This window comes from Miniopterus natalensis, chromosome 1, assembly GCF_054644295.1.
Source record: "Miniopterus natalensis isolate mMinNat1 chromosome 1, mMinNat1.hap1, whole genome shotgun sequence".
NCBI lineage: Eukaryota > Metazoa > Chordata > Mammalia > Chiroptera > Miniopteridae > Miniopterus > Miniopterus natalensis.
In genome coordinates this window covers 105,987,224-106,002,659 of record NC_142081.1, presented here as the reverse complement: position 1 = coordinate 106,002,659, position 15,436 = coordinate 105,987,224, and the positions used below count along the sequence as shown (strand labels likewise).

The following is a 15,436-nucleotide window of genomic DNA, read 5'->3' as shown; positions in this document are numbered from 1 at the left end:
CTATCTATCTATCTATCTATCTATCATCTATCTATATCTATCATCTATATCTATCTATCTATCTATCATCTATCTATCATCATCTATCATCTATCTATCATCTATCTATCTATATCTATCATCTATTATCATCTATCATCTGTCTATCATCTATCATCTATCATCATCATCTATCTATATCATCTCTATGTAATTTATTAAAACCCATGAGTTTGTACTGATAACTTTTATTCCAATCAAGCACCACAGAATTTGTTCTAACCTTCCCCTTTCCATATTTGTAACTGCTTTCTCCAACAGTGAGAAATACGGACTTCTTTAATCCTCTCTATATTTAATCATCTGTTCAGTTCTACAGTACAAAGTAGTTTTAGAATTGCTAACTCACACTGCTATCAAACACAAGCCCTCCAACTAGAGTTCCATATTTGTTTACTGTTCATTTTTGGCTTTAGGCTCAGGGTATATAGTCAAAGTACTGTGTTCTATTATTTAAGTTAGTTCTAATTTTCTGCTTCAGTACAGTTATGTTTTTAAATTTGAAATATAGTTAGGCTTTGTTTCTGTTATTTTAGGTTTTATTCCCTTAGCATTTAAAAAAATATATCTTTTTATTGATTTCAGAGAGAAGGGAGAAGAAAAGAGAGAGATAGAAACATATGATGAGAGAGTCATTAATCAACTGCCTCCTGCATACCCTCTACTGGGGATCGAGCCGACAACCCGAGCATATACCCTGACTAGGAATTGAACCGTGATCTCCTGGATCCTAGGTTGATGTTCAACTGCTGAGCCACACCTGGCCAGGCTCTCCTAGCATTTTTTATTTTGTTTTTTGGAAATACAAATCTTTAACAGACTCAAAAAGTCAATGTCAAAACTATACATAAACGTGAACTCACAAAAAAGTCACTAACTTCACAATCCCTTCTACTCTGTTCCCACTTAGCCCCTGTATGTAAGTAATCCCATTCATTTCTGATATAACCTTCTTGTATTTCCTTTTGAAAAAATAAGAAAAAATTAAAACACTTGAGAACTTGTATGTCATCCTTGTATGGGGGCTATAGTATCATTTCTGTATCATTTCGGTTGTAGTATATGTGCTAACCAAGCAAACACTATTTGCTTCATTTTTACTGTCTTGTGATAGCAGCAGGTATAATAAAGTGAGAAATTTTGGAGGTAAGTCATTGTTGGACCCCCAAATTTGTCAACTGGGCTTTATTCTTAACCTTGTCAGTGTTTTACCTGTTTATATCATCAGCATTAATTATGTTTTACATTTGAATATGATTTAACTTGAGAGGCTTCTCTGAATAATTCTTTCATTCCTTAGCTTTAGAAGAGTTTGCTATTGTGAATAGGCTATTCAATTTGAACTAATATAAGATTTTTACCTTTTTGTTCACATTTCTTTTATTTTTTTATTTTATTTTTTATTTTTTTTAATACTCACCTGAGGATTTTTAAATTGATTTTGAGAGAAAGGGAGAGGGAGAGGGGGAGAGAGAGAGAGAGAATAAAAGTGAGAGAGAAAAAAAAAAGTGAGAGAGAAACATTGATGTTAGAGAGAAACATCAATCAGTTGCCTCTTGTTAGCACTCAGACTGGGGATCACTCCCACAACCTAGGTATGTGCTCTGACCAGGAATCAAACCTTTTTGGTGTAGGGGATGATGCTCTAACCAAGTAAGCCTTTTATTTTTTTTAATTAATTATTTTTGGAATTCACTAATTTTATTTATTTATTTTTAATTTTAAAAATTATAGCTCACATTCAATATTATCTTAGTTTCAGGTGTACAGTATAGTGGTTAGACATTATATAACTTATGAAGTGATCCCCTTGGGTAAGTCTAGCACCCATCTGGCACCATACATGATATTACGATATTATTGACTATATTCCCTACACTGTACTTTACATCCCTGTGATTATTTTGTAGCTGTCAATTTATACCTCTTAATTCCTTCTCTTTTTTCACCCAGCTCTCCACCCCTCAATCATCTGGCAACCATCAGTTTGTTCTCTGTGTCTATGAGCTTGTTTCTGTTTTGTCGTTTTATTTTTTAGGTCCCACTTATAAGTGAAGTTTTATGGTATTTGTCCTCTGTCTGACTTATTTTACTTAGCATAATACCCTCTAGGTTCATCCATGTTGTTGCAAATGGTAAGATTTAATTTTTTTATGGCCAAATAATATTCCATTATATATATGTGCCACTCCTTTATTCAGTTGTCTATTGATGAACATTGGTTTGCTTCCATATCTTGGCTATTGTAAATAACACTGCATATATCTTTTCAAATTAGTGTTTTGGATTTCTTCAGATGAATATTCAGAAGTGGAATCACTGGGTCATAAGATAGTTCTATTTTAAATTTTTTTGAGGAAACTTTGTATTGTTTTTCATAGTGGCTGCACCAATTTGCAAACCTAACAACAGTTCACAAGAGTTCCCTTTTCTCCACATCCTCCCCAACACTTGTTGTTTGTTGATTTATTGATGGTAGGCATTCTTACAGGTGTGAGGTGATGTTGTGGTTTTAGTTTTGGATTTCTCTGATGATTAGTGATGTTGAACATCTTTTTATGTGTTTATTGGCCATCTGCATGTCCACTTTGGAGAAGTGTTTATTCAGGCCCTTTGCCCATTTTTAATTGGATTGCTTGATCATTTGGTGTTAAGTGTATGGGTTCTTTATATATTTTGGATATTAACTCCTGATCATATGTATCATTGGCAAATATCTTCTTCCATTTGGTAGGTTGTCTTTTCATTTTGTTGATGGTTTCCTTTGTTGTATAAAACCTTTTTAGTTTCATGTAGTCCAGTTTGTTTATTTTTTCTTTTGTTTTTCTTCCTCCAGGAAATATATCCAAAAAATTATTACTAAGAGGAGTGTCAAAGAGTTTACTGCTTATGATTTTTTCTAAGAGTTTTATGGTTTGGGGTCTTATATTTAAGTCTTTAATCTATTTTGAGTTTATCTTGTTCTATTTTTTTGCATGTATCTTCTTCAACTTCTTTCTTCAATGTATTGTAATTTTCTGAGTACAGATATTTTACCTCTTTGGATAAATTTATTCCTACGTGTGTTTTTTTGGTAATTGTAAATAGGATTATAGGTCAATATCCCTGATGAATGTAGATGCTAAAATCCTCAACAAAATACTAGCAAATCAGGTCCAGCAATATATTAAAAAGATCATACACCATCACCCAGTGGGATCTATTCCAAGAATGCAAGGCTGGTACAATATTTGCAAATCAATAAAAGTGATACATCACATAAACAAATTAAAAGATAAAAATCACATGATCATATCAATAGATGCAAAAAAAGCATTTGATAAAATCCAACACCCATTTTATATAAAAACTCTCAACAAAGTGGGAATAGAGAGATCATACCTCAACATAATAAAGGCCATATATGATATGCCTATAGCCAACATCATACTCAATGGGCAAAAACTAAAACCATTTCCCCAAAGAACAGGAACAAAACAGGGGTGTCCACTTTAACCACTCTTATTCAACATAGTACTGGAAGTCCTAGACACAGTAATAAGATAAGATGAAAACATCAAAGGCATCCAAAATGGAAAGGAGAAAACAAAACTATCATTTGCAGATGACATGATATTGTACATAGAAAATCCTAAATACTCCACCAAAAAACTACTAGATTTAATAAATGAATTTAGCAAGGTAGCAAGATACAAAATTAACACCCCAAAACAATGGCATTTTTATACAATAATAATGAACTCTCAGAAACAGAAACTAAAAAAAATAATCCCATTTACCATTGCAACTAAAAAAAAATAAGATACCCAGGAATAAACTTAACCAAAAATGTAGAAGACCTTTAATTGGAAAACTACAGGGCACTGAAAAAAGAAATAGAAGAAGGTATAAACAAATGGGAAAATATACCATGTTCATGGGTTGGAAGAATTAACATCATTAAAATGTCCCTATTACCCAAAGCAATCTATAAATTCAATGCAAACCCTATTAAAATACAATAGCATATTTCACAGATCTAGAAAAAACACTTCAAAAATTTATATGGAACCAAAAAACATCCCAAGTAGCCACAGCAATCCTGAGAAAGAAGAACAAGGTTGAAGGGTTCACAATACCAGATATCAAGTTATACTATAAAGTTACTGTAATCAAAACAGCCTGGTAATGGCACAAGAACAGACATATCAATCAGTGGAACAGAACAGAGAACCCAGAAATTGACCCATGTCATTATGGTCAATTAATATTTGATAAAGGGGGCAAGAACATACAGTGGAGTAAAGACAGTCTTTTCAATAAATGGTGTTGGAAAAATTGGACAGATATATGCAAAAAATGAAGCTAGACCACCAACTTATATCACACACAAAAGTAAATTCAAAATGGATAAAAGACTTAAATGTAAGACATGAAATCATAAAAATCCTAGAGGAAAACAGGCAGTAAAATCTCAGACATCTCTCATAGCAATATGTTTGCTGATACATCTCTTAGGGCAAGAGAAACTAAGGAGAAAATAAACAAATAGGACTACATCAAAATAAAAAGCTTCTGCACAGCAAAAAAAAACATCAACAAAAAGAAAAGGGAGCCCACTGTATTGGAGAATATATTTGCCAATGACACATCTGATAAAGAGTTAATATCCAAAATGTATAAGGAACTCATACAACTTAACAAAAAGAAGACAAACAATCCAATCAACAAATGGGCAAAGGATCTAAATAGACACTTCTCCAAGGAGGACATACAAATGGCTAAGAGACATGAAAAAATGCTCAATGTCGCTAACATCAGAGAGATGCAAATTAAAACACAATGAGGTATCACTTCACAGCTGTCAGATTGGCTACCATCAGCAAGTCAACACACTACAAGTGCTGGCAAAGGTGTGGAGAAAAGAGCACCCTAGTACACTGCTGGTGGGAATGCAGACTGGTGCATCCACTATGGAAAGCAGTATGGAGTTTCCTCAAAAGATTAAAAATTGACCTGCCATTTGACCCAGTGATCCCACTTCTAGGAATATGTCCTAAGGAACCCCAAACACCAATCGCAAAGAACTCATGCACTCCTATGTTCATAGCAGCACAATTTACAATAGCTAAGATTTGGAAATAGCCCAAGTGCCCATCAGTAGATGAGTGGATAAAAAAGCTGTGGCACATTTACACCATGGAATACTATGTGGCTGTAAAGAGGAAGGACCTTTTAGCCTTTGGCACAGCAGGGAGGGAACTAGAAAGTATTATGCTAAGTGAAATAAGCTAGTCAGAGAAAGAGAAGTACCACATGACCTCACTTATATGTGGAATATAATAAACAAACTGATGAACAAAGTGGATCCAGAGACATAGAAGCATGGAACAAACTGAGGGATCTCAGAGGGAAGGTGGGGAGGGGGGTGTGGGTGCGGGAGAGATTAATCAGGGAACTTGTATGTTTATAGCCCATGGACATTGGTGTGGGGAGGACCTGGTGGTGGGATGGATGTGGGTGGAGGGCATCAGTGGGGTAAAAAAGGGGACATCTGTAATGGTCTGAACAATAAAGGTAAAGAAACAGAATATAAATAAATAATTTTTTAAAAAAGAGATTTCTTAATTTCTCTTTCTGAGTTCATTATTGGTGTATAAAAATGCAACCAATTTCTGAATTCCAATTTTACATCCTACTACTTTGCTGAATTCATTTATCAGTTCTAAGATTTTTTTTGGTGGGCTCTTTAGAGTTTTGTATACATAGTATCATATTATCTGCAAATAATGACAGTTTTAGTTCTTTCTTTTTAATTTGGATGCCTCTTATTTTTTCTTCTTGTCTGATTGCATGGCTAGGACTTTCAATACTATGTTGGATAAAAATGGTGAAAGTGGACATCCCTGTCTTTTTCCTGACCTTAAGGAAAACTGTTTAGCTCTTCTCCATTGAGTATGATATTAGTTGTGGGTATTACTTTTATTTTTTTCTGACAATATTTTCCCACTTGTTTGAATTTCTCTAAATTCACTACTTATCATTCACTTGTATTTTTAACAAATAGGGCTTAAGGGACTGGTTTTGCTCAGCTGCATGGCCTGTGCTGGAATATTGTCAACAGCTTTTGGTGAGTCTTTTGAAAATCTCTGACTCATTCTCAATACTTAAAAAAAAAAATTCATTGCTGACATTGGTTAATAGGATCATACAGGTTTCAAGTGTACATTTCTATGATACAAGATCTATATATTGCACCATGTGCCCACCACTCAAAGTCATACCATCTTCTGTGACCATATATTAGATCCCCTCCACACCAACCCCTGTTTCCTCTGGTAACCACCACACTGTTTTCTGTTCCCATGAGCTTTAGTTTTATATCCCACATATGAATGAAATTATATGCTTCTGAGTTTTTTCTGATTGACTTCTTTCACAATATCCTCAGAGTCCATGAATGTTGTCACAAATGGCAGTATTTCATCTTTTCTTGTGGTCGAATAATATTCCATTGTGTATATGTACCACGTCTTCTTTATCCACTGACAAAGTGTCTATCACAGGACACTTTGGTTGTCTCCATGTTTTGGCCACCATAAGTAATGCTGCAATGAACATGGGGTGCATATATCTTTGGGAATATTAAATTTTTGAGGGTAGGTACCCACAAGAGGGATTACTGGGTCATATATATATGATAACTCTATTCTTAATTTTTTGAGGAACCACTAGGTCATTTTCCATAGTGGCTGTACCAGTCTACATTCCCACCAGCAGTGAATTGAGGGTTCTTTTTTCTCCAAAACCTCTGCAACACTTGTTATTACTTGTCTTGTTGATAATAGCTATTCTAATTGGTGTGAGGTGGTATCTCATTGAAATTTTGATTTGCATTTTCCTAATAGCTAGTGAAGTTGAACATCTTTTTATATATCTGTTCGCCATTTGTATGTCTTTTTGGGAGAGGTGTCTGTTCAGGTTCTCTGCCCATTTTCAATTGAATTGTTTGTTTGGTGCTGAGTTTTATGAGTTCTTTATATATTTTGAATATTAACCCTTTGTTGGACCTATTGTTTGCAAATATCACCTCTCATTCGATTGGTTGTCTTTTTGTTTCATTGTCAGTTTCTTTTGCTGTGCAGGAGCTTTTTAGTTTGATACAGTCTCTTTCATTTAGTTTTGCTTTTAGTTCCCTTGCCTTTGGGGTCAAATTATAACCAAGGTTCATAAGTTTAGTGCCTATATTTTTCTATGCAATTTATTGTTTCAGATTTATATTTAGGTCTTTGACCCAGTTTGAATTCATTGTTGTACATGGGGACAAACTGTAATCTAGTTTCATTCTTTTGCATGTGGCTTTCCAACTTTCCCAGCACCATTTGTTGAAGAGGCTTTCTTTTCTTCATTGTGTGTTTTTGGTTACTTTGTCAAAAATTACTTGCCCATATACATGTAGTTTTATTTTTGGGCTCTCAATTCTTTTCCATTGATCTGTGTGTCTGTTTTTCTTTCAATACTATGCTGTTTTCATTATCTAGCTCTGTAGTACAATTTGAAGTCAAGTAATGCGATACTTCTTGCTTCATTCTCTTTTCTCAGAATTGCTTTGCTATTCAGAATCTTTTGTGGTTCTGTAGAAATCTGATAATTTTTGTTCTATTTCTTTAAAGAATGACATTGGGATTTTGATGGGGATTGTATTAAATCTGTATATTGCTTTGGGTAATACGGCCATTTTATCTATGTTGAGTTTTCCAATCCATGAACACAGAATATCTTTCCATTTTATTGTGTCTTTTTCAATCTCTTTTTTTAAAAAAGGCTTGTCATTGATTTTTAGAGAGAGGAAGGGAAAGTAAGAAAGAGAGAAACATTGATGTGAGAGCAAAACATTGATCGGCAGCTCCCTGCTTGCCCCCCACCAGGGATCAAGCCCTCAACCCAGGCATGTACTTTGACTGGGAATTCAACTGGTAACCTTTCTGTGCAGAGGATGACAGATACCCAAACAACTGAGCCATACTGGCTAGGCTCAAACTCTTTAAATAATGCTTTGTAGCTTACTATATATAGGTCTTTCACATCTTTTGCTAGGTTTATTCCTAGGTATTTCACTCTGTTGGTTAATTGCAAAAGAAATTGTTGTGTTTGTTTCTTTTCTTTTTTCTGAAGCTTCATTGTTAATACATAGGAAAGCAATGGATTTTTGTGTATTGATTTTGTATGCTGCTACTTTACTGTTTATTGTTTCTAATATCTTCTTGGAGAAGTCTTTATAGTTTCCTATATACAGGAAAGTGACACTTTTACTTCTTCCTTTCCAATCTGGAGGGCTTTTATTTCTTTCTCTTGTCTGATTGCTCTGGCGAGGACTTCCAGAACTAAGTTTAATAATTCTGGTGAGAATGGGCATCCTTGTCTTGTTTCTGATTTTAGATCAAAAGCTTTCAGTTTTTCACCATTGAGTATGATATTAAGGGTTTGTCATATGTGGCCTTTAATATGTTGAGGTACTTTTCTTCTATACTTATTTTGAGTGTTTTAATCATAAATGGATGTGGTATCTTATCAAGTACTTTTTCTGCATCTATTGTTAAGATCATATATAATTTTTATCCTTTGTTTTGTTAATGTGCTGTATTATATTGATTGATTTGCATGTGTTGAACTATCTTTGTGCCCTTGAATAAACCTCACTTGATGGTGAAATAGTATTTTTTTAATGTATTTGATTTGCTAGTGTTTTGTTTATGATTTTTGTATCTGTATTCATCAAATATATTGGTCTGTAGTTTTCTTTTTTTTGTTATCTTTGCCAAGTTTTGGTGTCAAGATTATGCTGACCTCATAAAATATATTAGGAAGTATTGCATCTTCTTCAAGGTTTTTGGAAGAATTTGAGGATAGTATTCAAATATTCTTTGCATGTTTGGTAGAATTCCCTAGTGAAGCCATTTGGTCCTGGACTTTTATTTTTGGGGAAGTTTATGATGGTTGTTTCAATTTCCTCACTGCTGATTGGTTTATTTAGATTTTCCAGTTCTTCATGATTTAGTTTAGGAAGGTTATATATTTTTAGTAACTTATCTATTTTTTTCTACATTATTGAATTTGGTAGCATATAGTCTTTCGTAGTATTTTAGTATGATCCTTTGTGTATCTGTGACGACTATGCTAACTTCTCTTTCATTTCTGGTTTTGTTCATATGAGTCTTTTCTCTTTTTTTCTTAGTGAGTCTAGCCAAGGGTTTGTCATTTTATTGATCTTTTTTTAAAAAACAGCTATTTGTTTTATATATATCCCCCCTCTATGCCTTCTTCCAACTCCACCCACCCCCTCCACCTCTGCAGTCACCACACTGTTGTACATGTCCATGAGTTCTCTCTCTTTTCTTCTTTTTCATCCAATCTCTTCACCCCTGACAACCACCCTTTCCAGCTACCTGCCTGCCTTTCATCCATGAGTGTGCCTCCACTTTCCTTGGTAGTTCAGTTTGTTCATTAAATTCTGCATATGAGTGAAATCATGTGTTTTTTTTCCTTTCTCTAAATGGCTTATTTCACTTAACATAATATTCTCCAGATCCAACCATGTTGTCACAAAGTGTAATATTTTTTCCTTTTTACAGCAGAATAGTATTCCATTGTATAAATGTACCATAGTTTTATCCACTCATCTACTGATGGACATTTGGGCTGCTTCCAAATCTTGGCTATTGTAAATAACATTGCAGTGAACATAGGGGAACATATATTATTTCAAATTAGTGTTCTGGGTTTCTTCAGATAAATTCCCAGAAGTGGAATCACTGGGTCATAAGGCAGCTCCATTTTTAATTTTTTGAGATAACTCCATACTGCTTTCCACAGTGGCTGTACCAATCTGCATTTCCACTAATAGTTGCATGAGGGTTCCCTTTTCTCCACATCCTTCTCAAAACTTGATATTTGCTGATTTATTTGTGATAGCCATTCTCACAGGGGTGCAGTGATATCTCATTATGATTTTAATTTGCATTTCTCTGATGATTAGTGACATTGGGCATACTTTCATAAGTCTATTGGCCATCTGCATGTCCTCTTTGGAAAAGTATCTATTCAGATCTTTTGCCCATTTTTAAATTGGATTGTTTGATTTTTTGCTGTTGAGTTGTTTTTTTTAAATTTATATTTATTTTTGGAAGTATTACAGGTGTCTCATATTTCCTCCCAATTGACCCCCTCTACCTTGCTCCTACTCCCTCCCAGGCCTTCACCCCGTTATTGACCATGTCCATGGGTTATGCATACATGCATATAACTTCTTTGGTTAATCTCTTCCCACTCCCCACCCTTCTTCCCTCTTTTCTCTGAAATATGATTGCCCTGGTCAGTGTGGCTCAGTTAATTGCTGTTGAGTTTTATAAGTTCTTTATAAATTTTAAACATTAACACTTTATCAAATGTATCATTGATGAATATGTTCTCCCATTCAGTGGTTTGTCTTTTCATTTTGTTGATCGTTTCTTTTGCTGTGCAAAATCTCTTTAGTTTGATCTAGTCCCATTTGTTTATTTTTTCTTTTGGTTCACTTGTCTGAGGAGAGATATCAGAAAAAATATTTTCGTGAGAATGTCCAATATTTTACAACTATGTTTTCTTCTAGGATTTTTATGGTTTCGAGTCTAACATTTAAGTCTTTAATCCATTTTGAGTTTATTCTTGTGCATGGTGTAAGAAGGTGGTCTAGTTTTATTTATTTATTTTTATGCATGTGTCCAATTTTCCCAATGCCATTTATTGAATAGATTATGTTTACCCCATTGTGTTTTTTTGCCTCCTTTGTCAAATATTAATTGACTATAAAAGTGAGTATTTATTTCTAGGCTATTTTATTTCATTGATCTATAAGTCTGTTTTTATGCTAGTTCCATGCTGTTTTGATTACTGTGGCCTTGTAGTATAGCTTGATATCAGGTAAGGTGATTCCTCCAAACCTGTTATTCTTTCTCAAGATTGCTGTTGCTTTTTGGGGTCTTTTGTGGTTCCATACAATTTTTGAAACATTTGTTCTGGTTCTGTAAAATACTCCAGTGGTATCTTGATACGAATTGTATTGAATCTGTAGGTTTCTTTGGGTAGTATGGACATTTTAATGATGTTAATTCTCCTATTCATGAACATGATATATGCTGCCACTTATTTGTATCTTCCTCAATTTCTTTCTTCCCTGTCATAATTTTCTGAGTACAGATCTTTTACATCTTTGCTTAAATTTATTCCTAGGTATTTTATTCTTTTTGAAGCAACTGTGAATGGGATTGTTTTTTTCATTTCCTTTTTTGATAGTTCATTATTGGTATCTAAAAATGCAACTGATTTCTGAATATTTATTTTGTATCCTACTACTTTACTGAATTAATTTATCAGTTATAGTAGTTTTTGGTGGAGTGTTTATGGTTTTCTATGAACAATATCATGTCTTCTACAAATAAGGACAGTTTCACTTCTTTTTTTCCAATTTGATGCCTTTTATTTCTTCTTATTTTCTGAATGCTTTGGTTAGGACTTCCACTACTATGTTGAACAAGAGTGGTGACAGAAGACATCTCTGTCTTGTTCCTGATGTTAAAGGGAGTGCTTGTAGTGTTTCCCATTGAGTATGATATTGTCTGTGGGTTTGTCATATATGGCCTTTATTACATTGAGGTATGTTCCCTCTATTCTCATTTTGCTGAGAGATTTGATTACAAATGGGTGCTGAATTTTATCAAGTGCTTTTTCTATTGATATGTTCATGTGGTTTTTATCGTTCAATTTTTTATGTGGTGTATCACATTTATTGTTTTGCATATATTATACCAACCTTGCATCCCTGGAATAAATCCCACGTGATCATGGTGTATGATCTTTTTAATGCATTACTGAGTTCAGTTTGCTAATATTTTTTTGAGGGTCCTGGCATCTATGTTCATCAGGGATAGTGGCTTATAATTTTCTTTCTTTGTCACGTCTTTATCTGGTATTGGAATAAGGATTATGCTGGCCTCATAAAATGAGGTTGGGAGTCTTTCTCTTCTTAAATTTTTTGAATAGTTTGAGGATAAGTGTTTGTTCTTTGAATGCTAGGTAAAATTCACCTATAAAGCCATCAGGTCCAGGGCTTTTGTTTCCTGGGAGGTTTTTGATTACTGCTTCAATTTCACTAGTTGTAAATTTGTCTATTCAGATTCTCTGATTCTTTCTGATTCAGTTTTAGAAGATCTATGTTTCTAGGAATTTACCCATTTCTTTCAGATTGTCCAATTTGTTGGCATATAGTTCTTTGTAATATTTTCTTACAATTCTTTGTACTACCTTGGTGTCAGTTGTTACTTCTCCTCTTTCATTTCTAATTTTATTTATTGAGTCCTTGTATTAATATTTTTTAAGGACCTTTGGACGTAAGTCATTTTTTATTGATTGTTTTAGAGAGAGATGAAGGGGGAAGATTAGAGAGAGAGAAACATCAATGTAAGAGAGAAATGTAGGTAAGTTGTCTCTTGTACATTTTCAAATGGGGACCAAACCCAGAACCTGGGTATGAGCCCTGACCAAATATCAAACCTGTGACCCTTTGGTGCATGGGACAATGCTCAACCAACTGGCCAGGGCTGTATTAATTTTATGTATAGTCATTTTGTCCTCTATTTCACTGAACTGTGCTCTAATTTTTATTATTTTCTTTCTTCTGCAGACTTTGGGTTGCTTTTATTCTTTTTCTAGTTTTTTAAGATGTAATGTTAGGTTGTTTACTTGGGATTTTCTCTTGTTTCTTGAGATACACTTGTAATAATGTAAACTTTTGGAAGGAAACAAGGTGGTGGTATAGGTAACAGCTGTACCTGTCGCCTCCCACAACCACATCAAAATTACAACTAAAATACAGAACAACGATCACTCAGAACCTCCTGAAATATAGCTTAACAGAAGCCCTACAAGGAGGGAACTGAAGGAACAAGGAGACCTGTAGGAGGGGCGCACTGGGGCTGGATCATGGAGACGCGGCTGAAGGCCCTCACCTGGTGCATGGGTTAAAACTAGGAGGGTTATCTCGGCAGTGGAGGTTTCCCAGAGGAGTGAGGTGTCCCAACTCCACATCAGGCTCCTCAACCCAGGGCTCCAGGGCCAGAAAAGGAAATCCCCATAACTTTGGGCTGTGAAAACCAGTGGGCACTGTTGCTGTGGGTCACAGAGGGTGCGGGAGTCCCAGGCAGCTCCTCTTAAAGGGCTTAGGCATGGATTTACTAAGACGTGCTCCCTCTGAGCCCCAGCATTAGGGAGCAGCTTGAAAGGAACCTGGGACACCTGGGGAGAAACTAACCTGCCTGAAATTAGGGTGAGAGGTGGAGGGGCAGCTTTCTCCCGGGCAGAGGAGATGGCAGAAACCATTGCTCCTTTGGTGAGCCCTCCCTGCACAGATCCAACAGGCAGATGCCGTATTTGAATCTAGCACCTGACTCACACCTTTGGCCACCCTGACCTGGTGATCCCAGGAGACCCTGCACCTCCCTACCTGCAAGCTCATCTAAGCCATTTCCAGTGGCTTTTCTACCCAAGTGGCCTCTCAAGCATTATGCTTAGGACTTTCCTAAAATCCCTCAAACAAGCAGAAGTGTGCCCCATATGTCATGATAAGTGGCCCCAGGTTTGGCATTAGTGGTGCCTGCATTGGTTCATAGCTTGGCCTCTCCTGGACACCTCCAAGCCCAGCACAAGTAGCAGCCAACTACAGTTTGCTGTGTAGCTCATGCTGGGTAGCCCTGGGCAAAGCACTGGCAGAGGCTGACTTTGCACCTCCTGGGAGGCCCCAGAGACAGTCCACCTGGTGGTCAAACTCAGCCATGTTGGATTACAACCCTACCACATCCATGAGTGACACACTCAAGGGGTGCACTTGGTGAACACCAAAGCTCCACTGAAGTAAATCCTGTGTGGTGTCTCCAGCACAGCAGCTCTTTGGCTATAGTTGCAGCTGGTCTTCACAGCTGATTGGCCTTGGGGTCAATTCCACCCAGTGATGCCAACAACAACCAAGGGTCAACTACAACAGGTCAGAGCACATAGCCCACACAGGGGAACACCTAGAAGGCCCAGCTCAGGTGACTAGGAAGGCTGAGCCACTGGACCCTATAGGACACCAACTACAAAAAGCCACTCTACAAATTCCAGGAGACATAGCAGCTCTACCTAATACATAGAAACAAACACCTGGAAGCAGCCAAAATGTGGAGGCAAAGAAACATGTCACAAAGGAAAGAACAGAAGAAATCTCTAGAATAAGAACTAAATGAAGTAGGACCAAGCAAGTTATTAGATACAGAGTTCAGAATTATGTTTATAAGAATACCCAAGCATATTAGTAAGAGTATTACAAAAACAATTGAGACCATTGATGACATAATAAAGTACCAATTTGAAATGAAAGCTACATGAACTGAAATGAAGAATAATTTACAGGGAATCAACAGTAGAGTAGAGGATGCTGAGACTCAAATCAGCAATTTGGAACATGAGGAAACAAAAAACACCCAACCAGAAGAGCAAGAAGAAAAAAGAATCCAGAAATATAAAGATAGTATAAGGAACATCTGGGACAACTTCAAGCAGCCCAACATTCGTATTATTGGGGTACCAGAAGGAGAAGAAAGAGAGCAATAAATTGAAAGCCTATTTGAAAAAATAATTACAGAAATCTTCCCCTACCTGATGAAAGAAATAGACTTACAAGTCCAGGAAGCACAGAGGGTCCCAGACAAGAGGAACCCAAAGAAGCCCACAGCAAGACACATCATAATTAAAATACCTAAGGTTAAAGACAAAGAGAATCTTAAAAGCAGCAAGAGAAAAGCAATTAGTTACCTACAAGGAAGCACCCATATGACTGTCAACTGATTTCTCAACTGAACCTTGCAGGCCAGAAGGGAGTGGAAAGAAATATTCAAAGTGATGAAAAGCATGGAACTACAACCAAGACTGCTCTATCCAGCAAAGCTATCATTTAGAACTGAAGGTCAGATAAAGAGCTTCACAGATAAGAAAAAGCTAAAGGAGTTCATGACCACCAGACCAGCATTACAGGAAATGTTGAAGGGTCTTCTTTAAGAAGAAGCGAATGAACAAAAGAATCTGACAAACTAAACAGATCCAGAGACATTGATGCATGCAACAGATGATCATATTTCAGAGGAAGGAGGGAAGGTTGGTGGAAGGTGGGAAGAGATTAACCAAAGAAGTTATATGCATATATGCATAACCCATGGAAACAGTCAATAACGGGGTGAAGGCTTCGGGAAGGGATGGGGTCAATTGGGGGGGAATAATGGGACACCTGTAATACTTTCAACAGTAAAGATAAATTTAAAAAAAAGAAAAAAATGAAACTTAAAGATTTAAA

General features: G+C 35.9%; 1 non-coding gene across 1 annotated transcript; it reads right to left on the bottom strand.

Moving 5' to 3' along the window:
* Nucleotides 1-1,017: 1,017 nt before the first annotated feature.
* Nucleotides 1,018-1,122, bottom strand: LOC148094291 (U6 spliceosomal RNA). Its single transcript, XR_015716368.1, has one exon. It is a non-coding gene; the product is annotated as a U6 spliceosomal RNA (small nuclear RNA).
* Between the last annotated feature and the right edge of the window lie 14,314 nt (nt 1,123-15,436).